The 25,024-nt window shown below is 45.6% G+C and overlaps 1 protein-coding gene across 7 annotated transcripts in view; it reads right to left on the bottom strand.

Annotated features, from left to right (window-relative positions):
• Positions 1-25,024, bottom strand: part of CAMTA1 (calmodulin binding transcription activator 1) — a 668,552-nt gene that overhangs the window by 253,520 nt on the left and 390,008 nt on the right. The window lies entirely within an intron of this gene.

The following is a 25,024-nucleotide window of genomic DNA, read 5'->3' as shown; positions in this document are numbered from 1 at the left end:
CAGTAAACCAGCAAGAGCTTAGGGGAGAAATTTAAGGTTAATAGTTAACTGAAGGAAAATAAAGTCATTCTTCATCTGCACAGAGTCTATGTGCTAGTTAGATAGGATGTCTTAGTAACATAGCAGAACTCAGCTATCTTTTCAACGGCTGCAGGTGCCATCTCAGAAAGGAAAGAGACAACATTTCTGGGAAGTGTAGGTAACATGACAGGAATTACAGCAACTTGTCAGATGAATACAGGTAACTCGTCAGAAAGGAGCTGACAAATGTCCAGATGCAGGTCCCGCACTACACAGGAGTGCAAAGCAATTCAGCTAACTTGTTAGATGAATGCTACAGATATGGAACTTCTATCACATTATCAACAAACAGAGCTTAAATTATTCAAACTGCAATGATTTTTCCACACTACTGCTACAAGAAGCCAGAATCAGAGTTATGTTTTCAAACTAATGCAGAAAGTGCTGAATTAAACAGCTTAGTAATTTTACATATTCAAACCCAGGCAAAATACCATAAGATATGCCGAACAACAGTTGTCTAATGTATATTCCTTTAAAAAAAATGGCTAAAGCAGCAGAACCTAGTAATGTGAGCACTCAGAATTTACTTTCCCTGAAACTGCATGGAAGTTTGTAATAAAGACAAGAACACTGGAATAAAGAGGCAGAGGAAACAGATTGCAGATGGCCAGATTGGAATGTTTGTTATATTTGTGTTTTTATTGTTTGCTGAATGCTCTTTATAGTGACAGAACGGCTGGTGTTCACTCTTCCCTCATCAGTTCACCTCTTCATGACACTGTGTAGTTAGCCCTTGCCCCTCCTGGTGTAATCCACAACGGGGAAACTTTCAGTACTAAGCAATATCCTCACTCATGCTAATAGTACCTAATTCCGCAAGAAGCCCCATTGACTTCAGTGGGACGGTTTCTGGTACATGCTACTATTCAGGCTATCACAATCTGACCCTTACTGATTGGCGGTCAATGTACTGATTGGGAGCTTTAAGCATATAAGCAGTCCCATTGACATCAATGGAATTACTTAGATTTGCACTGGCGTAAGTGAAATGTGAAAATTAAGCCTCCTGTGACCAAGTTTGCAAAAGTGGACAGCACCTTGGGTGCACCTTGGTGCTGAGCGCCTCTGAAAACTGTCCCCTCGTCTCCACTCCCCTAGGTTCCTCCAAAGTCACAGCGTGCCAGTGAGCAAGTCACTACGAGAACACACAACTGTAGATCAAGTCTGTTTTTTTAAAGTGTCACAAACAGGTTCAGATATCACCCCTTCCCTGGGTGGGCTTCATTATTTTGCTGGTTTTACAATCACATTTTCTTCTTTATTTTTAAAATATGCTTTTTCTGTCCCCTGCTGATGTGTGACAGACTCACCCAACAGGGAGCACTGACCAGGGTCCTGATCCTACCACCTGCAGTGCATGGGCAGAATGCTGTACCCACCCAGAGCCCCGCTGATGGAAAGGGGGCTCTTAATGGGAGTCTGCCCACACGCAACAAGCTGCTGGATCAGTGCCTAACAGGATAGAGAGGGGAAACGGTGCAAGTGATTGCACTCAAGGTGCTGTCACATGCAGCAAATAAACTGCAAAGACAGAAGAAACTTCCTTCTTTCATCTTCTTCAATAAGAAGATTCTCAGGTGTTACTTGTGACACTAGTTAAAACCTTTTCAGGAAGAAGTTTTTAAGTCATCAGCATCCCTCTAACCTTTCTGTGCCTCTGAATTCCCATTTAGAAAATGTGGATAACACCATATACTCCCTTTTGGAGATGCTTAAGCCCCTTGGATGGATGACACTATAAAAGTACAAAAGGCTGCTGTAACTAGAAAAATACTATTAACCTGATTCAACAAACCTGGCAAAGAGACTGGGGGGCTCACCACCTCTGGAAATTGGGTACCTGGTGTCTCATGCTGAGCACTCAGAAACAAAGCACACAAAATTAGTGAATGCTTCTGAAAATTTGGCTGCACATGTGTGAACTACATAGGAGAAAGGTTTGGCCGGTGTACCCAAGTATGTTTCTACTCTGGAGTCTTCTCTTGACATGAAGTTACACAGGTATCAAAGGGAGAACAGACATCTGTATTTAGAACATTAATTTTCACTCAGATAAACTGAAAACGCTTCTCAGAATTAATCACCATAGCACAAAGAGGGGGGGATTGTGGGTTACAGACATAAATCCAATCTGTAACCTACTCCTAACCGCCTCTTTTTGTCCTATGACTGCAGAGGTGTTAATGAGCCACTCTTCCTTGAATGGTCCCTTACAGTATGCGATAACTACTTTTGCCAGCTGTTCCACCTTCCACTTAGCTGTGATGCTGGGAGTACCTTTCCCAGATCTGAAGAAGAGCTCTGTGGGTCTGTCTACACAGCAGCTAGACACCTGCAGGCTCGGGCTGTTCCATTGCTATGTAGATTTCTGGGCCTGGACTTGAGCCTGGGATCTAGAACCCTGTGGGTTGGGGAGGTCCCAGAGCTCGGGCTCCAACCCGAGCCTGGAAGGCTACACAGCAATGAAACAGCCCTGCAGTCAGAGCCTCGCAAGACCAAGTCAGCTGGCATGGGCCAGCCGCAGGCTCTCTTTGCTGTGCAGACACGCCCAGTGTGGCTCAAAAGTTCATCTCTCTCACCAATGGAAGTTGGTCCAATAAGGGGTATTACCTCCCCCATCTTGTCCCTGTAAAGGCGCCTTATTTCGGAACTGCACCGGAAAAACAGTACAGGAGTAAGAACGCTGATGGACATTTTTAGAATGTTTATACATCTCACTGGGAGACTGCAGAATGAAGTGCAGAAAGAAGAAAGAAGGACATGAGACAGGAAAGTGATGACAACCAATCGTGTCAGAAATGTCCTTTCAGAATTCACCAGTGGATTGCAGTCTGGTTCAGAGACTACATAATGTGATTGGTGTGTGTGGCAGATAAAGAGGAGGGTCCCATACTACAAAGAATACAGCCTTAACTTGGTACATAACACTGTAGTGAGAGCTGGGTGCAGAGCTCAGCATTCCTATTTATTTAGTACAACATCAGTAGCACTAGGGCTGGGAGCTGGATTCAAGATTTTCACCTTGTTTTTAGGGGGAGAGGCACAGTGGGAGTTTGGGAATAAATTGTAGTTACCATGTTTGGCACGTAGAAGGATTGGGGTTCTTTGACAGCATCAGCTACAGAGCTAAGTCTGAGTAAAGAGCCAACAGCCAGTGCAGAGAAGCTCTGCTACACAACACATACCTTCTAATGCTCCCCCCTCAATGAATCAGTCTTGCCTTGCCCAACAAGTGAGTTCTCAAGCATGAGCGTTCTCAGTGATTACACTAGCTGACGTAGACTGCATGAACAGGGCCGGCTCCAGGCACCAGCTTAACAAGCAGGTGCTTGGGGCGGCCAAGGGAGAGGGGCGGCAGCTGCGGCAATTCGGGGGCGGCAGGTCCCTCACTCCCTCTAGGAGTGAAGGACCTGCCGCTGAACTGCCACCGCCGATTGCGGCTTTTTTTTTTTTTTTGCGCTTGGGGCGGCAGAATTGCTGGAGCTGGCCCTGTGCATGAATATTGTTTGTCTTCTCCCAGCAGGTGACCTGAGCCCCACACCATCCATATGCTGAATTACTCCCATGAGAAAAGCATTAACATTTCCCCCTGTAGCTTACCGTCACTGTTACTGGTTTCACAGCCGTTTCCATCAAACTGACATGTGGTTTTCCAGGAATCACTTGGATTTACTCTCAGAAGACACATGTTCCCTGAGGGACCCGAGACAGGAGCCCACAAATTAAACAAATGGCAGTGTGCATTCCTTGAGTTGCAGAAACCTGCTTCCAGCCATCAATACTCAAATGCTGTAGAACGTGGTTTCATTGTCCACATTAAAACCTGATCAAGCCACATTGCCAGGTAGACAACTGTGTTTTACAGTCCTGCTCTGATCAATAGCTCATCCAAGGGGGGAATTACCCTATTTATCAAACATGCAATTAACCCCCCTCCTCAATAAAACAACCAAACTCACTTGAAATGCTTTTTAGATCCATGCCCTCCCCCACCCAACACTGCATTTCAGGATAGTGACAGATGCTAAGCAGGGAGTCCCAGGCCTGAGGTTCTAAGGTGGAGATCCTCAGGGTCAGCAGCTGGAGAGGGCAGGCTAGTGTGGGCTCCATTACCCTTTTTATCCTTGGCCTCTCAAGGCCTGCCAGTTCGAACGAGCTTGACTGGTGTATGGTATGTGACCTAAACACTTCATTCACTTACCAATGTTTAAGGTGCAGGTGAGGGTTATTACTCTTGCATATTTAGTTGAAGTTACAAGTGTAGAGGCAACAGGACAGAAAACAACCCACAGAATCTGTATGAAGGTCTGGCATAGACCTCGTCAACTCAGTTCTTTCTATTCAATATTTCATTTTGGGCTGGAGCATGCAGACAGCTGGAGAATGATGAATTTCTCTACAGTCTGGAAATGGCATAGCTTTTTCTGTCAGCGACATCATTGCTAGAGGAGCCATCCCACCAGCACAGATATGGGAGCACGGCCTGCCCCCCACTCCCACCTCTGACTGCACAGATAGAGGAACTATGCCCTTGGGCATGGATATGGGAGCCCTCTTACCCCCACCAGCATGGATACAGTAGGACCCCCCTGTCCCTACCAGCACAGATATGGCATAGGAACCACACCTGCTCCACTGGCACAAATACGATAGCTCCCTTCTGGACCCCGAGCAGGAGAGGGTGATACAATATTATATGTCACCATTCAACAGGCATAAACATAAAGGAAACCTAAACCCCCATCCTGTGAGCGCCTGGTACCTTTTGCTGCCTTGCCTAGGTGATGACTGGTCTCCCAGTGCAGAGTCACCCATGCAGCACAAGAGTTACATCTGAAGGATGCCAAGCAATCTGTGCAACGTGCATGGCACCCCCTTCCTCCCTGGGCGCTGCTGGTTTATTTCCTGACGTTCCGTTTATGGACACTCCTTCAGAGAATGCCCATATCAGAGAGCAACATGTAAACTGTCCTGCAGGAAGCTACGATTGAACACGTTTGAACTGCTGGTGAAGCATACTGTGCATACAACATACCACACCAATCCCCATGTACACGGACTCTTACTAGAAAAGCTCTACTATGCTAGTGGTGGGCAAACCATAATCCCGCCTGCTCCTGCAACCCCTATCTTCAGCTATCCCTCACTGCGAGGATGATGTCTGCCAAGGGGGTTCATTGGTGGGTTTTACGTGGCTGAGGAGCCCAATTCGTGACCTACAGATTTTCCCACAAAAGTGACAGGTGTAATCTTGGAGGAGACATAGTTGTCGGCCGGACTGTTGTGCCCTTTCTTTCCTCTTTTGTCACTTCTCTGTCTCATGAGCACCTCTGTTCTCCTCAAAGTGAGCTGTGGTGTAGTGTATGATGTGACACCACCATGTTCTGTTCCATGCTGAGTCCTCCCAGTTTGTTGGGTTGATGCCTCCCTTTTTGAGGTGTACTTTCAACGTGTCTTTGAAGCACTTCTGCGGTCCTCTGCGAGTCCTTCTTCCCTGACTTAACTGAGAGAAGAGTACTTGTTTCGCGAGGAATACGTACACTGTGGCCAACCCAGCGGAGTTGGTGTTTCATGACCTGCGCTTCTATACTGCTGATGTTGGCAGCAGAGAGAACGCTGATGTTAGTGTGTCGGTCTTCCCAGCTGATCCTGAGAATCCTCCTGAGGCAGCGCTGCTGGAACCACTCCAGCTGGTTGAGATGTCGTCTGTAATTACCCAGGTCTCACACCCATAGAGAAGGATGGGGATGACAACGGCCTTGCAAACCAAGAACTTGGTGCCTGTTTGCAGATTTCTATCATTGAAGACTCATTTGAGTAGACTTCCAAAAGATGGGCTGGCACAGCGGATCCTGTATTCAATTTCTGTGTCAATGCTGGCTGTTTGGGAGAGGTAGCTGCCAAGGTATTGTGACAAAGTTCCTCCTCCACCTTGGTGGGTCCTGTGCTTATTGGCGGATTTCCTCCCTTCACAGATTCACCCTGTGGGTCAGGAAACAGTCCAGAGACCTTCCCCTCTGGTAGAAGCTATAGTCCAGGTCAATTCCTCCTGTGTTTGATCAGGAGTTGGGAGATATGGGGGGAACCCGGGCCCGCCCTCTACTCTGGGTTCCAGCCCAGGGCCCTGTGGACTGCAGCTGTCTATAGTGCCTCCTGGTACAGTTGCACGACACCTACAACTTCCTGGGCTACTTCCCCATGGCCTCCTCCCAACACCTTCTTTGTCCTTACCACCGGACCTTCCTCCTGATGTCTGATAATGCTTGTACTTCTCCGTCCTCCAGCAGTGCGCCTACTCACTCTCAGCTTCTTGCACACCTCTTGCTCCCAGCTCCTCACACACACTTCCTCTCCCCGGCTCCCCCTAGCTTGACTGGAGTGAGCCCTTCTATAGCATCAGAGAGGCCTTAATTAGAGTCAGGTGCATAACTGCCTCACCTGACTCTTAGCAGTTTAATTGGAGTCAGGTGGTCTATTAGCCTGGAGCAGCCCCTGCTCTGGTCACTCAGGGAACAGAAAACTACTTATCCAGTGGCCAGTATATCTCCCTTCTGCTACTCTGCTGTTCCCAACTGGTCTGGGTCTATCACAGTTCCACATTTTCCAGGCATTCTCCACTGATGGTGATTTGTGGAGTATGAAGAGTAGTTTGTGCAGGTGAGGACTGGTAGATTACCTTGGTTTTCCTGATGTTGTCATGGTAAGAGAGGCTTGCGTGGGCTAAAGACCCTCAGAGCTACATCGTCCAGAGCTTTCATACTCCTGGTAGGGTCCCCCTTGGTGAGCAAGTCTGAGGCGAGGCTCCTGACGAACCGAGGACCAAACTTCACAGGACCTCAATGATGGATCGGGTGCATATCGAGGATCTTTTAGTACTTTGTGGCTGGGAAGGCGGATGAGGGCTGCAGCAGGAGGGAGGCCCCTGGTTGTCTTGGATCTCCTTGCCGCTGGGTCAGGGTTTTCCTCCTGTCAAGTCTCATGTGGTCACCGCCTGCGCACTGTTTTCCCCACGTTAAAAGATTTCACGTGCAGCCTAAGGGCTCACACCCACACAAAGCCCTGCGGCAATGGACGAGCGGCGGTGAAGACAGGAGCAATGATCTCTGGGAGTCTTTAGTCACCAATCTGCACGCAGGTGGCAGCCAGGTAACAGTCATCTTGTTTTTGGAGGAGACAGACGTGCATTTCCGCAGCAGCGGCTGTGACTCAGCAGGGCTTTTGAGGATCCCCTCTGCTCACCCCAAATGGGGAGGGGGGTAGAAAAGGTGCCCCCGACATGGGCTGTTTCACACTCTTCCGACTGGATCCAGGGGGATCACTCAATTCCGCAGCCGACACAAGAGATATGACAATGAATTTCCTCACCTGGAATGTCCGTACCCTTATGGACTCATGCCCAGAAAGAACTGGCAAGACTCAATATTGACATTGCTGCACTTAGTGAGGATGGAGGTGGTTACACATTAGTTTCGGAAAGGAAAGCCACCTGAAGAGAGATGCATTCACGGGATTGGCTTTGCCATCAAAAATAAGATCACCAGTCAGCTTTTGGAGCTTCCCATGGGGATCAATGAGCGTCTCATGACTCTTCGGCTCAAGCTCAGCATAAACCAATATGCCACAATCATCAGTGCCTATGTCCCAATACGTGATGCAACCCCTATAACATGCTGGCCACAAGCAGTTTCTGTTCAAACTTTCTAATACACAGAGCAGCATGTTCTCCAAGCTGCGTTTAGCATATGAGAAGATACAGAATCCTGCTGTGACCTTGCACTCATAGCATATACTCAACTATCTGATTGCCTGTTCACATGCCAATATTTAAATGAACCCAGTGACCTTTCACTCTTTAAAATTTGTGTTATGACATGAACAGCTCTTCATAGTCCAAATCCAGCAAGGAAAGTAACACAGGGGATTAGTGTGTCACTACAAAAACCATTAATGTGAAAACTGTTTGGTGCGGGGGTGGGTGGGGGAATCATAGAATATCAGGGTTGGAAGGGACCTCAGGAGGTCATCTAGTCCAACCCCCTGCTCAAAGCAGGACCAATTCCCAACTAAATCATTCCAGCCAGGGCTTTGTCAAGCCTGACCATAAAAACCTCTAAGGAAGGAGATTCCACCACCTCCCTAGGTAACGCATTCCAGTGCTTCACCACCCTCTTAGTGAAAAAGTTTTTCATAATATCCAACCTAAGCCTCCCGCACTGCAACTTGAGACCATTGCTCCTTGTTCTGTCATCTGCTACCACTGAGAATGGCACTCATTCCTAAATGAGTTTGTTCTGAAACAGAGCAACTAGTGGCTTGGACGCGGTTTTCTCAAGGCTACAAAAGCGGGCAAAGTGATGCAGAATTTCTAATGAAGGTGTTGCAGGGCCTCTGCTTTCTGCTGGTGTTACACAGCCAACCCAAGATTAGACCAATATTGCAGAACGTGAAGCTTCCTAAAACTGAATTTGAATTATTCTCCTACATAAAGTCTTCAGCCTGGTTTCCTTCCTTGGTATTCTTATTGAGGTTGGAGTCCTTCTACTCACAGGATCTTACTGACTTGGTATTGTTCCATACCCCTCCACATGAGTAAAATACAGCAAGTGCTGTCTGCACTAAGATCCTTTCCTGTAACACCTGCCATTCTCTTACAGGAAGGGCTCTCTTATTCAGCTTAGAGAGTCAAAGGAAGTCAGTGGGCCTTATTCTAATTTACACGAAGGTCCCTTTACTTTACTCTAGCAGTGTACATGCAATTTACACCCACTTAAGGCCCATTTATTCTGCCAGAGCAGCGTGCTGAGCTGTTTCCCAACATAGTCTCATTCAAGTCACTGTTCAGTGTCACAAGTTCACATCATAGCAATGGCTGGTTTATTTTCAGAGCAATGCCTGGGGAAATATAAAAATTATGACTATATATAACTGAAACCCACTTCTTCAGATAGGTCCTGCTTGCAGTCCAGCCAAGGGACTCATCTCCTGGGCTTGTCTTCTTGTACAGCACTGTAGCACGTTAGTGAAGATGCCACTACGCTGATGGGAGAGCTTCTCCTGTCGACGTCGTTAATCCACTTCCCCAAGAGGCAGTAGCTATGTCGTTTAATGAATTTCATTTTCAGGGTGTCAACCAAATAGTGCATCTGAAACAGCTGTGGAAATTCCCAGCCTGCGTTAAGTACTCAGTTGAAAGGTATTTGATGCCCAATTAACTTAGTGGAGTAGAACAAAAATAAACAAGGTTGATATGTGCTTCGCAGCCCTGTTGGCACCTGTTCACCCTACAAGTACCTGTAACCTCGGGAGCTCCTACCTCATGGAAAAAGACATTTCTATGGCTAAATGGTTTGTCTCATAATGTCACATAAAAATAATTCAGTTTTCTTAACAGTGCCTGACATGCTCTGGTATGAGGAATGACTCAGACATTCCAGGAAATAGATTATTAAAATAACACATTTCTCTCATTTCTATGAATGCCCCTTCCCAGCTAATGTTGTCTAGTTTGGCCAGGACAGCTCTACAGTTTGCCTTTAAGAATGCCATTTTACATTCTTGTATCCCCATTTCCCACAAACAAGGGAGGAAAAGAGCAATGTGCTCCAGCAGGTCGAATCCCACTCGTCCATATCATAAAGGATAAGCCCACGTCTGTGGAAAGGAGTAATGAAGCACATAGGATCTAGTCAAAAGGAGGACATGAAAATGAACCAGCATAATGTAACGTAGTATCAAAGGATGGATGGGGAATGTTCCCCTGCATATGAACATGCTGAGATTCAGATCCCAGACTTTATGGTTGGTCCTTATAGAATGGGTTTGCTTACTGTAGCCCATTTTTACTTTAGACATAATTGGCTTTATGACTTATTTCCACAGAATATTCATCTCTATAGTGCCTCAGCAGTGACTTTCAGGAAGAACTCATATATTGACTGCTGTATATTTAATGAGTGATCCCCTTTCTAATACAGTATCATCATGGACTTATTTTTTTCTTTTGTATATGGCCTCTGACTGTTCACTCCATGCAGCTGATGAAGCGGGTTTTAGCCCAGGAAAGCTTATGCCCAAATAAATTTGTTAGTCTCTAAGGTGCCACAAGGACGCCTCGTTGTTTTTGCATCCAAGGAACATTTAGTTCTGATTAACTGCCACATTTAGTGTATTTAAAACAATGGAGAACAGGGCTTTTTCTACCTTTGGCTGGAAAATACAGTCCTACCAAGAATGAGATTCTAGCAATCAGAAGATTCCAAGACTACAGCTTGAGTACTTTGTATTTGGTGATTCCAATTTAAATTTGAATTCATATGGTGATTTAAACTTATAGGCTCACATTCTATTTATGTGAAAAAAGGAGTTTATTTCAAAAGAATCCCTGATGCAATGAAAGGTCACATTTTTCAGGAGAATTAATCTCTAAAATATTATACATTGTTCCCTGGAAACGTAGCACATTTATGATTTTTCCTTACACAACAGAAGGGGGAAGAAGTCGACAGCACTCCATCAATTAATGCTTGGAAAACATCCCCCACCCCCACCCTGACCCCGCCTCACCACCACCGCAACTCATTTGCCCTCATGGTGTAGCTATACTGCATGAGCCACGGCTGGACACAAGACTCAGGGCAGAACTACAGCACACGTAGCATACCCAAGCTACCTTTGATCTAGATGGGCTAGAACAACAAGGCAAAGCCAAGGCAGCATGCGACTCGTCGCTCCAGTACATAACAGGATCTCAGGAAGGCAGCTGCCCATGCTGGGGGCTTCACTGCCACTGTTATTGGAGCTAGCTAAATTAAAGCTAGCACGGGTATGTCTAACCATGCTGCAGTCACCCCTCTCATTGCAGTGTAGACATACAGTCAGGGCTGTTGTCCCAGACTCCCTGCGTGGGGAGTGTCTCTGGGGCCTGTTCAGTGGCGTTCTAACAACAAACAAAGCCTCACATGAACAGCACATGCAGCCTCTTTAAAAAGCAGTTAACACAAGTCAATGGAAGGGAAGAGACAGGATTATAAACGGAGCTGTTTGCAAAATAGAAACATAATTTTGTAAACAATTTTGAAATTGTGAAGTTGTTACCATTTTGCAGGACTTGAAATGGAACTATGCTTTGCAAAATATTTGTAGGGCTCCAGGTGTCTCAATGCACTAAATAAGGAGAACTACTAGGTGCACATTTAAGTGAGCTATTTTAACAACAGGAGCATAACAGTTCCCTCCACCCCAGGCTCCCTGCCTTTTCTCCCAGCAGAGAAAAGTTTTATATTATTTCCTTTGAAAATGCTCCCCTCCCTTTTTGGGGAGGGAATATTAGAGGCTTTCAATAATAATTCCTCTACGAAATGCTAAAAGTAAGACTGTTGCAGGATTAGGATTCTTTTCTGTAATTAAAAAAAAAATCCAATTAAATGATCAGAACCAAATAAGTAGGGCCCTCCAAATTCACGGCCTTGAAAAATATGTCATGGACAGTGAAATCTGGTCTTTTTTGTGCTTTTACCTTATACTATACAGAGTTCGCGGGGGAGACCAGTGTTTCTCAAATTGGGGGTCCTGACCCAAAATGGAGTTGCAGGGGAGTCACGATTATTTTAGGGGGCTCATGGTATTGCCACCCTTATTTCTGCACTGCGTTCAGAGCTGGGCGGCCAGAGAGCAGCGTTTGTCGGCTGGGTGCCCAGCTCTGAAGGCAGCGCACCGCCACCAGCAGCGCAGCAGTAAGGGTGGCAATACCATACTAACAATTCGGAATGTATTGTTTTGCTGCCTTACTCTGTATCAGAGAACATTAGTGTTGCCATATGACAATAAGTGACCGTTGCTGATCTCAACAGTTTGGATTAAAAGAGGAAAGAAAACATGATGCTTTCTCAACAGGTATTGCACCTCATAGAGACAAACCTAGTGAACTGGGTCAGATGTAAGCTTCCTAAACAGGCAACGTGAATCAGACCACAGTCACTCTGTCACCTTGTGTTACATTTTGTGTCACTTAGTAAGGATGGAGTTACTGTTGTATGTGCAGCTTGGGAGGAACAAGCGTCCCTGAATCCACGTGGATGCGTTTCCTAGCGAAAGGGAACAGCAGTCTGACATCAAGAGGCAGTGATGGCTGAGCTCATTCTCTGGGCCTCAGTCGGGAGTTCCTGCCATTCAGCATTACTCTCTCTAAAACAACAACAAACAACAACAACAAGAGCAGCAGAATGGAGGTGGATATTCCCTTAAAGACCTAGGAGTCTCTCTCTTTTACTTATTTAAACTCCAAAATTAAGCATTACAGAGGTGTCAGGTTGAACTCCCCAGCCATTTCACCAGTTTATCCCACTTCTGAGCAGTTAGGAAGAGAAAGGGAATTTAGGGAAATAATCATTCCACTGGGGCCCTAATTCATAACAGCTCCACATAGGCTGCAAAGCAAGACATTTCTGAACAAAGGAAGAGCGGATTTCTGAAAGCCTGAGATAAGAAACCGCCCACAACTGAAAGGACTAAGGGTGTTTGAAAAAGGGAAGGAGTTGGCTAGATATACGTGGTGCAACACAGGGAAGTTGATCATATGTACACACACACACACACCGTAGATATGTGGTTATATAATGATTTTCCTGACCACATTAGTCACACGTGGGAAAAGTTCAGGCAAGATAGGCAGGTCACACCAAATTAACGTTGACAAAATCTTAATAGTACACCACACCATCATGCATTTGTTTGATGTATTTAGGAAAGTTAATTTGAATTAACTAGAAAAGTGGACTTGTTAAACCAAATAAAACCCTTGTGTGGATGCTCTTAAGTAATGTGGCCAAAAAAGCCCTTGATATTGCCACATATATTCAGAGTAAATTATGTGTGAACACACATACAAACATTTTCTTCGGAAGTTAAATTGAATTAAGGACACATTAATTCTGAATAAAAGCATCCAGACACAGGGATTTAGTATGGTTTAATAAATCCACTCTGCAAGTTAATTCAGTTTAACTTGTGTCTCCATGTAGACTAGTGCTAAGTACATCATCAAGATACATGATGGTTTGGTGCATTATTAAGTTAATTCGGAATAAGTTTCCTAAGTGTCCCCATGTAGATAAACCCTTAAATGAAAGAACAGGAGTACTTGTGGCACCTTAAAGACTAACAAATTTATTAAAGCATAAGCTTTCGTGGACTACAGCCCACTTCTTCGGATGCAAGTGGGCTGTAGTCCACGAAAGCTTATGCTCTAATAAATTTGTTAGTCTCTAAGGTGCCACAAGTACTCCTGTTCTTTTTGCGGATACAGACTAACACGGCAGCTACTCTGAAACCTTAAATGAAAGTTATTTTAGAATACTGTTAGTTTCCAAGGTTGTCTTAACCACATACAAGCATCTGAGTGACAGAAATATTAGAGTAATTGTTTAGAAAACTTCTAGAGAAATTATCTAAGGCAGCTTTTCTATAAATCAGGCTATTGTTATTTTAAGAACTGATCTGCTATGGCCCAGATTGCTCACCAATTCTCATTCAATGCAACCTATGGGTTCCAGCTCTTCTGTGAGAGAAATCCGGTGCAGTCCAATTGAGGTAGTTTGCAAGAGATTAGACCTTAAACCTCATTGCTGCAGGATTGTCTATAGCAAGTGTCATTTTCAATCCCCGACACACACTTCTGGGGAAAGAAGGAAACGTTGAAATAGGGTTTTTTTTTCAAATGGAGACCATCTCAAAGCTATGCAGAGGCTTGAAATGTCAAAAGAAACTCAGGTAGAGATGATTTAGAGAGGCAAATGACTGGAGCTGGTCAAATGGAATTTATGTTGTGTATGTCATTGTCATATAAATGGTGCAGGGATACATGTGTATGACCTGCATGTATAATTTTTTCCATTTCTTTTTTTCCATTTCTTATTTGTTGCAAGTATCTAGCCACAGTTCCTGTCCCTGCACGGGGATAAGCACGCAGGGATTTGTGAGGGAGGGTCCCCACTGTGGATTTTAGCGCAATATATTAGTACAGGTCTCTACACTATTCTGGGTGCTCATGCATTGTAGCTCACATTCCGACACCCTTACTCCACAAGCTGTGTCACTGACCGCAGTAGGACTTTTTGCAGAGTAAGGTGATCAGAATCTGTCTGTCTCCCCCATATTTATTCTTCTTCTCCATTTGTCATCCACTTTTTCCTGTCCTCATGCCTGCCTCTGTTTTCCATAGACACACAAAGTGGGGGAGGTAATATCTTTTATTGGACCAACTTCTGTTGGTGAAAGAGATGAGCTTTTGAGCCACACAGAGCTCAACCTCAGGTCTGGGAAAGGTACTCCCAGCATCACAGCTAAATGCAAGATATTTTCCTTAGTTTTTCACTTCTCTCATTCCACTTCCTGGAAGGGAGCCTGAACAATCCTGCCAGGCACCATCATCTTCTGCTGCTCCCACTTGAGATTCATCAGGTGAGTCCTACCAGTGAGGGGATGGGAGGAAGGAAAGGTAGCACTCTCCTAATCTAGAGACAGGGAGTGAAGGAAGACTCTCCCTCCTGTTGTAGAAGAGGAGGGGAGCTGCACTGCCCCTTGCCTGGACCCCTCATAGTGGGAGAACCCTCCATTGTTCAGGTGGGAAAAAGAAAATCAAGGAAGTGTATTGATTTGGGGCAGCTTCAGTCTGCCTGAAGACACCCCATCTGAAACATGAGAAAGAGGCATATTATTATTTTTGCATGGGGCAACTTCATTATCCATAAACTCAGAATATACTTCTGACCTTTTCCTTACAGCACTCACGCTAGCCCCATGAGCAGATATGGGGCTCTTTAAAATGAGACATTTTCTTGCTATTTTGTATGGAACTGAGTGTCAAGCAAAACCATCATTTTTCTGCAGTTCTAAACAAACTACAGTCCTGTTGGTTCTTCTATAAATAGAAGACTAAATTAAAAAGCTAATACATTCCCCAGAGTAAATCGGAGGCAGCTCTGCCAATCTGGGAGGGATTTCTGAGTCAGGAAGCTGAATTAATTTGTTAGAGAGGCGAACACACACATGCTTGTATGGTTTTTAACATTAACTCTTAACAGGTTTACAGGTTTAGTGTGCTGAGATTATTCCTATATAATTATACAATTCTGACACATGCAGCTAATAATTCTACAGCTCCAATTCTGACATTATTGCATGACTGTTTTGATCGTTCAGCTATTCTGAAATCTTAGTTTGAAAGTCTACCCTGTAAACATTGTTAAAAATAGAAAGTGGCTGAACTGAAAATGGTAGTGCCCTCCCTCCCTGAAGTGAGATACTCAAGCCATGTGACACTCAGTGGGAGCTACTCACAATGCACAGAGCTATTTGATTTCACTCCTAACACTAAAATGTGCGCTACGACTTTCAGAAAACAGATTCTGAGGAAATACGCTTTTCACAGTTTCTGAACTGTCACTGTGTTTTCTCCAGCAATTATTCTCTAATTCTGACTCTGCTGTTTTACTGCAGTGCACCGTCAGGCAACATTAATGGCTTTTCCCTTTCCAGGAGACTTTGGATTTACAGGAGAATGCTACAGAACTCCAACACACCTTCTTCCTATTAGTTAAATAGGAAAGTTTCTGAGCCGCTTGACAAGCAGTCGGAAATCATTAAAATGAAGTCAAGTGTACTAGTCTGGTAGAATACATATATGGACAGTTTAATGACTAGATCAGCATTTGCAATAGCTTTTCATGTGCAATAACACTTTCAAGATTCATGCTAATACCAGAGAGAGCATTGCCATTGTCTAATAGTTTGCTCCTTCCCACCTTCTTTCCTATTGACCAGCTCTGCATGTCTCTCCCCTAGAGGTATCAGGTTACACCACATTTGCTACTCTATCAAAAACTGTGTTTCAGCTCTATGGCCCAGCTAGAAAAGCTTCTTCACAGAAATTATTGACTATTTTCAAGTGAAAAATACTGGAAGCCATTTTCTAGAGGCTTGTGGAAATTGGGCCATTGTTTGCACAACTCTCTTTGATGGACATACTACATGCTTTATTTTATCTTTGTGGAATGACCTGGCCTTGTATTGTGCATCAGAATTTAATAAGGACAGAGAAGCCTGCTCACATGGCATCATCATCACCACTTAAATCAAACACCAGATTTATGAAATCTTCACGCTCCTCCGGAAGATGAGTTTACAACTGTCAGTCCATTTCTCTTATGAAAAACATAAAATAAAATAAACTGTACAGCCCTCATTAGTTAAGAACCAGGAGAGCACGTGGACCTAGACTACAAGAAAATAAAACACCACAAATGCTCTCTCTCTCTCTCCTGCCTGGAAACATGACTCTCAGCTCACCACAACACTTTCCAAATTCTGCTCATCAATGAAATTCACCTCCATGCACAGGGCCAGCATAAGGCCTATGCCCCAATTAACTCCCACTTACTCATAGACTTTAGACCAGAAAGGGCCTTCATGATCATCTGCACATCGCAGGCCACAGAACCTCCCCCACTCCTGCAGTAGTGAGCCCAGAACTTCTGAGTTATTGACATCCTCAAATCTTGATTTAAAGACTTCAGGTTACAAAGAAACCACCACTTACTCTAGTTCACACCAGCCAGTGACCAATACCCAATGCTGAAGAAGGTGGCAACCCCCCAATCCAGGGTCTCTGCCAATCTGACCTGGGGGGAAATTCCTTCCTGACCCCAAATATGGCGATCAGTTAGACCCACCAGACAGACACATGGGAAAGTATTCTCTACAGAAATTCAGACCTCTCCCTAGACATTGGAGATATTTGCTTATAGTGGTCATGGATGGGCCATGTGTCACTGTGGGCAATCTCGTCACACCATCCCCGCCTTTAAGCTCAGTCTTAAAACAAGTTCATTTTTTTGCCCCCTCTACTCCCTTTGGAAGGCTGGTCCTGGACTTCATTCCTCCGATGGTTAGAAACCTCCATCTAATTTCAAGCCTAAACACACTGACGGCCAGTTTACATCCATTTGTTCTTGTGTGACTGCAACTCAGGCCTGCTTGCTGTGGCACTCTGTCCCCCTTCTAGTGGCACCTAGATCAACTAAAGATTGATGAGCCTGCTATTGTTTTGATTAAGAGATGTGTCTTTTAGCTCATGCAGGAGAGCAAAGGGTCGTGGATTAAGCTCCAGAAGTCCCAGGTTTGATCCCAGCTGCTGCTGACCAGTGTCTGTCGGCATAATACCACCATTGGCCCTTAACTTACATAACTGCGCTCCCTCCATGGTGTTTATCCCTCGGAAGTACCCCTCATCCTTCATTTTGTTAGGCTAACCTAGCCAAGCTCCTTAAATCTCATCTTGTAAGTAGGCTCTCCATTCCTCTGATTATCCTAATAGCCCTTCTTTGGATTTGTTCTGGTTTGAATTCATCTTTCTTAAACATGAGAGACAAGAATTGCACGCAGTAGTCCAGATGACATCTCACCAGTGCTTTATGTAATGATACTAATATTTCCCGATCTTTACTGGAAATAGCTTGCCTCATGCATTCTAGGATTGCATTAGCATTTTTCCACTGCTGCATCACATTGGTGGCTCATAGTCATTCTGTGACCGACCAGAACACCCAGATCTTTCTCCTCCTATGTCACTTCCAACTGATATGTCCCCAGTTTACAGCAAAAAATCTTGTTGTTAGTCCCTATGTGCATGACTTTACACTATTACATTTCATCCCATTTCTTTTACTCCAGTTTTCAAGGTCGGTCCAAAACGTCTTGTATGATACCCTGGTGCTCCTCCATATTGGCAATTCTTTCCAATTTTGTGTCATCTGCAAATTTTATTAGCACACTTCCACTTTTTGGGCCAAGGTCATTAATGAAAATGTTAAGTAAGATTGGTCCCAAGACCAATCCCTGAGGAAATCCACTGGTACCCTCCCTCCAGCCTGACAAGTTCACCCTTATAAAAATCTGAGACAAAGCATGTGTTTAGATGCTGGGTCATACCTAGATTATCTTTAATCTCCACCCCATCCTCAGTAATTAGCAGTCCCACTTCTTTCCCCGTTTTCTTTTTATTTATCGGGCTATAAAACCAATGGTAAAAGGTTCTTATTTCCTTTGCAAGGCCCAACTCGCTTGGCTTCTGGCAGTTCTCATTTTTTTCCTGCACTTTCTCACCTCCAAGAGGTAGCTTTCCTTGCTGATCCATCCCATCTTCTATTCCTTGTGGGCTGTTCTTTTCTTAATCACCTGTTTGAGATGCTTGTACATCCAATCCGGTCTGCAACTCTTCCTTACAATCCCCCCCCGCCCCCCCCCCCCCTTGCTTGGGATATAGGTATTTCCTGCAACTTTGACTTAAAGCCTCCACAAATTCCAAGCCTCCTCCACATTCAGATCCTTGAGTTCTTCGGTGCAGTCCATTTCCCTAACTAATTCCTTTAACTTATACCTTGCTATATGGTACATACTCCATGGTGGATCTCTGCATAGGGGTGAATTTCACCAGTATGAGACAAAACAAGGAGACTAAATAACTGAGTCCCAGCATTTTGGGAGATCAAGGGATGAGTGAAAATAGAAGCAAATAAAGAATTGGCACTTTCTGCAGCTTGAGACATTGGGGCCCATTGACAGCTGGAGCCAGTTGCTAAGGAAGTGAAGAAGATAACAGCATGTTACTAGGATGGTGCCTCTACTCAGGCCAAGCATTTTGAATCAGGGAGTTGACACTGCATTTCCTTTGCTCCTTGGAATGAGTTTATTCAGAATGTCAGAAACAGCAATATCCAGACGGTTTGCACAGGTCTGTGTGGGATATGGATTTAGTATGCGGGTGATGGGTGGTGCTAGTGGTCTGTAGTATACAGGAGGTCAGACAGGATGATCTGTTGGTCCCTTCTGGCCTTAAACATTATGGGTATGTCTATACTACCCACCGGATCGGCGGGTAGCGATCGATCCAGAAAGGGTCGATTTATTGCATCTTGTCTAGACGCGATAAATCGACCCCCGAGCGCTCTCCTGTCGACTCCTGTACTCCAGCGCCGCGAGAGGCACAGACAGAGTCGACGGGGGAGCGACAGCAGTCGACTCATCGCAGTGAAGACACCGCGGTGAGTAGATCTAAGTATGTCGACTTCAGCTACGTTATTCATGTAGCTGAAGTTGTGTAACTTAGATCGATCCCCCCCAACCCCCCTCCAGTGTAGACCAGGGCTATGACTCTATGACCAATTTGGTTAGTCTTAACACCAAGTAGAAAATCAAGAACTCAGAAAACCTAAGACTAAATGAAAGAAAAATGGTTTGTTACTAATTATAGCCTGATATTTTCACTGTTAAAGTGTTTAGATCACAAGTGACATTTCCAAATCAATCCTGTTCTTTATTGGAAAGTTTTACATGAAATATTCAGGCTCCAAGAGCTCTTTCATTTATTCCAATCAGTTATTTGACAAGAACCCATTAAAATAAACTGGGGGTTGCTTTGCCCCCTAAGGAGCTAGTTTAGTCTGACGGCTTTTACACAACTGCCTTTGGAACAAACTGTAAGTAGAAACTCATTTCAGAAGTGCAACTACTAGTATAATTAGCAACCCCCCAAATGCTAATACCGTCAGTCCCCATTTATCCACCCCCTGATTATATATGGTGTACTAGGATCCCAAAGGGAACAGAAAACTTGCAGTTGCACTCGAGCGTACCATGCCTCTCTGAGACCTTGACAGCTATTCGAGGGGGTGCTGTACATCCCAGAAAAGGGTCTGCAATCAATCAAAATGGAGTGCAACCAACCAAAACAAGCAACTTAAATCACGTGCCTAAGAAAAAGCCAGCAGGGAGCTTACAATGCAACGGCCACAGAGACAGCACTCCAAAGGAATTGACTATACCTGGAAAAAACAGCAACTTACACAGAGCTGGCAATCCAAAATGTGAATGTTCATCACCTGCTTTCTCTTCCAGGGAATGCCTCTGAAATGTTTCCTTTTCAACCGTATGTAAAACCTGCAGCCCCTTGTCTGACAATGTATTTTGGAGGAAGTCCTGCACACACCTTTAGCCCATCACTGTTGGTTTAATGGTGTGTTACAGGTGTCTTGATACTCTCTGGATCCTGAAAGGTGTCAAGCATTCTCAACTCCCACTAAAGTCAGTCAGATTAAATTCTCTCTCCTCCCATTCCTCTGACTCAGTATCTTTCCTTGCTATCAGCTTCTCCAGTTCTTGAGTTCAATAAAGCAAAATTGGGGGGCAGTCTAAATTGTTCAATTTCCAAGTCATGTAAGGGTTTTCCCAGTGCCCTTTAGAACTCCAGCTTTCCCAACTGGCTCTGGCATTCTTCTACTCCAAACCTTGAAAGCTTTACATTTGCTGATACAGATGAAGGCACTTAGCTGCAAATTTGGACTGTGTGTTACAGTCCTCCCTCAAGTTCTCTTTGTAGTCCTCTTGCTGAGTTTCCATTTGAATTTGCAGCACACTTTCAGTGCTCAAATTCACTTTTTTCCCCTTAAGGTAGAAAGCTCAAACTCAGACCCATTTTAGGTTAACATAACCATGTAAAACTGTTGATAAAGCATGATAATCTCAGACTGTTACCAGCAGCTACTTTCCAGTAAAACAAACCAAAAATCAGAGTTACTGCACCATTTAGTGCCATTGTATGGTGTAGATTAGAATTAGGTTTATAAATCTACACAGAAATACCGTTACACTATTGTGTGGATGAGTACAGTAACTGTGTACAGGGCCGGTGCAAGGATATTTTGCGCCCGAGGTGAAACTTCCACCTTGCACCCCCCCCCCGTAACATTGGTTCATTGAAGGGCAAATCCCAACGAGCCTTTATAGACCCCAGGGCCCAGCCTGCCCAGGGGCCAGCCATGCCCAGGGGCTGCTCCCCAGACCAGGTTCCCCCCTCCTTGCCCTTTGAACTCCCCTGGAGGGTGCACAGCCCCCCCACGAGCCCTCCCCACCCCACCCCAGCCCGGGGGTCCCTGCCCCGAGTCCATTCACTGGCTTTGCCGGGCTTGGGATGCTGCAGCAGCTTGGCAGGGAGGAGCCGCCTTCTGGAGGCACCGGAGAGCCAGAGCAGCGGCTTGCGGGGGCGGCGAGCCCCAGCCATGGAGGAGCCGGCGCAGGGGGGCAGCAGCCCTGCAAAAGCAGTGGCGCGGCTTGCGGTGAGCAGCTGTGTCCCCCGCCCCTCCTGCCCAGGCTGTGGCCGGGCACCCCCTGGGGGCTCCTACAGGCTGCAGCGGATGCAGGCCCCCCATGCGCCCCCCAGCTGCCCCCTCGCCGTGCTCAGGCTCCCCCCTGCCACACTTGGGCTCTACGGCTCCCGGGAGCGTGAGCCGCCACTGGCGCTGCCCCTCCCAGGGTAGGCTCAGGGCCCTGCACCCCGGTAGCTCACATGCCTGGGAGCCGCAGAGCCCGAGCACAGCGAGGGGGGAGCTGGGGGGTGCACAGGGGCCGCCGACCACATGCAACTGCTGCAGCCTGCAGCAGCCCCTGGGGGAGGGGCAGCCTGGGCAGGAGGGACAGGGGGTGCGGCTGCTCCCCGCTAGCAGTGCCGCCACCTTTGCAGGGCTGCTGCCCCCTGTGCCACGCCGACTCCTCCATGGCTGGGGCTCGCCGCCGCTCTGGCTCTCCGGTGCCTCCTCTTTTTTAGGGGCAGCCAGGGCACCACTTTTTTAGGATTACCATATTTCAACAATCAAAAAAGAGCCCCACCCACATCCACTCTCTCCCACTTCCCACCCCCCTCAGAACACCCAACCCCCCCTCCCGTTCCTTGTCCCCTGGCTGCCCCCTCCTGAGACCCTCCCACCCTATCTGCCCCCCTAGGACCCTATCCCCTACCTGTCCCCTGGTTGCCCCAACCCTTATCCACACCCCCGCCCCCTAGGACTCCCACGCCTATCCAACCGCTCCCCGCCCCCTGAGAGACCCCCCCCCAGAACTCCCGACCCATCCAACCCTCCCCCCCACCCCCTGACAGCCCCCTGGGACTCCCCTTATCACTATGCCGCTCCAGCCGCTGGCTCCACGTGGAGCCAAAACAAACAGGCTGTGGAGCACACAGCGCCTCCCCTGCAGCGTGCTGGCGATGCGATGCTGAGGCAAGAGGAGGGGGGGAGCAGGGGAGGGACTCTGCCTGCTGGAGGCCAATGTGAGCGGCTAAATCAGGCCGCACTCTGTGGGAGGGGAGGGAAGAAAAGAAAAATCTTGGATGCCTCCAACCACTTGGCACCCTAGGCGACCGCCTAGTTCACCCAGTGGTTGCACCGGCCCTGACTGTGTAACAGTGAATGCATATCTAACCTGTACCTTTTGAGTATGCATGTGTACCATGGAAAAGGTGTTAAACATATCACAAATGAATAAAATGTAAGTGGAAAAACTGCAGCTTTAATACAATGAGGAATCCGGTGGCACCTTAAAGACTAACACATTTATTTGGGCATAAGCTTTTATGGGTAAAAAACCCCCACTTCTTCAAATGCATGGAGTGAAAATTACAGATACAGGCATAAATATACTGGCACATGAAGAGAAGGGAGTTACCTTACAAGTGGAGAACCAGTGTTGACAAGGCCAATTCAGTCAGGGTGGATGTGGTCTACTCCCAATAACTACTTATGCTAAACAATCTGTTCCACCTTGTATTTTGCTGTGACACCCTGAGTACCTTTCCCAGACCTAAAGTATAATTCAATTCTTATAAGAGGATAAAGGAAGGATTCACATCAACTAAGATAGGAGTTCCCAGGGGCTTTCTGCTTAAAAACATATTTGAGGCTGATTTCCCTCATCCAGAGGAAATACCTTTGGAGAACAAGGAAAATCTATCTCACAAAACTGGACAAATTAAAGTCTACAATGGAGAGACAATCAAGTCTCCATGCTGCACTTCATGCACTATCTAAAGCCTCCACAATTACAAAGAGTTATGCATTAGTACAATGCAAACTGAAAAAATGGGATAACAAAACATGCATCTGAAGAAGTGTTTTTTTTTTACCCACAAAAGCTTATGCCCAAATAAATCTTAAATCTTTAAGGTGCCACCAGACTCCTCGCTGTTTTTGTGGATACAGACTAACACGGCTACCCCTCTGATACTGTAGCTTTAATGTAATAAATAATATATTGTAATAATTCCAAGCAAACTGGGATTTATATTAGGTTCACATCAGATTGCAATTACTTTTCTATTTTCATTTAAACCAATTTGCTTTATTGACTAAATCATGTCCTGTGGCCATTATACCAACCCTTATCCCAGCCCCCAACTCAGAACATTTCTGCCCACATCAGTAACTTGGACAAGGTTTTCAGTTTTCTTCTAAGAGAAGAAGATTGCTACTGATAAGAACTGTTTGGATATATAACCACGTTTAATCACATGGCCAGAGAGTTATTTGTCCAGGTTATCCTTAAGTAGCACATGGAGAACATGCTTTCATACAGAATACAAAACACGACTTGAGCACAACAAGAAGGGAAAGCACCAATTTCCCTTCAATGCATCAGAACATAAAAGGAAGAGATAAAAAGAAAGGGAGGAGGGAAGGAAATGGAAACAACTGAATGATGAATAAATAAAGCAAGCTTTGTCAGGGTAAAGATGCTGATAAGCAATGGAAGGTCACATGCACTGAGGTCTGTGGAACATGCTCCTTTCTCACTGGGTTCAGTATAGTGTCTAGGGATCTCATTCACCCCCAAGTTGTAAGGAAATGTGGACAGAATTGGCATCTGCCAAAGGCAGAATCCTGGCAGCCAGCTGCGTGGGTCATTTTCTAAAACCAACGACCTTCTCTGCCTTTCTGTGGCAAAGCAACTTTCTGTAACTAATCAACTAATTCATTAAACTTCTGAGAGGTAGGTCAAAGTCTGTATGATTTAGTCAATTAATCAAGTTGCTATAGTTCTACCTCAGTGTTTAGGCATTAACAATAGTTTTTGTAACCTTTTTGACTGTATAACTATCCCCCGGAAGCCTTTAACCTGATGCATTATTCATTCCAACTGGCCAATTGGTTGCCACCTGCACAGGGTGAAGGACCAGCAATTAGATCTATGAATTCAAGCTGGCACCAGTGAGAATTAGAACTGAAAGCAGGAAAATTCCAGCTGTGACTTCTAGATGAAGGCATTTGATACATTCTCCGGAATCCCTTTTACATTCCCCAAGAAAAGACAGTCCAGCTCAATGCCATGTAACTGCTCCTCCCATGTGGCGGGTCTCTAGGTCATTCCAATAGCTCACTGGTTACTTAATTGTAATTTATTTCTGTCAGGAGGATGTTTCCTCTAACCACTGAGGTGGGAAGGAGGGGGAGAGGAGGAGCTTTCACTCTTGAATATCAGAGTAATGTGCCATATTACTTTCAGAGAGATCCACTAGTTCCTGCCAGGGTACAGGACTAATGACAATGGAGAACAATGTTCCTTTCATTTGAACGTTCCTGTGTGGCCCTTAAATCTCTCATAAAAGCTTTTCTAAGAGGCCGTTCAAAGCAACAAGATAAAATTCCACACCAATGTACAATCAACAAGCCAGACAATGTAATCAGGGTTATCAGGGTGAAATTCACCCCATGCAAGGAACTGCACAAAGCCATGCCAGTTTTACCTGGGGATTGAGGGATGCAGAACCCTTGTGCTGGTCCCCTCATTGGAATGAATTTCACCTTTAGTGTATTGGGGATGGTTGTGGAGAAAGAAGTCCCAACTTTCAGTTCAATTACATTAACTAGCACAAGGAGCAAAAGGGTATGGAGCTTAACCCTCTCTCTCTTTCTGTTCCTGTGGTGATGTTCTAGCAAACCTTTCAAAGGCCTTGGCTACACTTGCGAGTTACAGCGCTGTAAAGCCGCCCCCAGCGCTGTAACTCACTCTCTGTCCACACTGGCAAGGTATTTGCAGCGCTGTATCTCCGTGGTTGCAG

This window comes from Malaclemys terrapin, chromosome 19 (genome assembly GCF_027887155.1).
Source record: "Malaclemys terrapin pileata isolate rMalTer1 chromosome 19, rMalTer1.hap1, whole genome shotgun sequence".
In the NCBI taxonomy this organism is placed as follows: Eukaryota; Metazoa; Chordata; order Testudines; family Emydidae; genus Malaclemys; species Malaclemys terrapin.
Note: the sequence above shows the minus strand (reverse complement) of the source record. Positions and strands in the feature narration are given on the sequence as shown.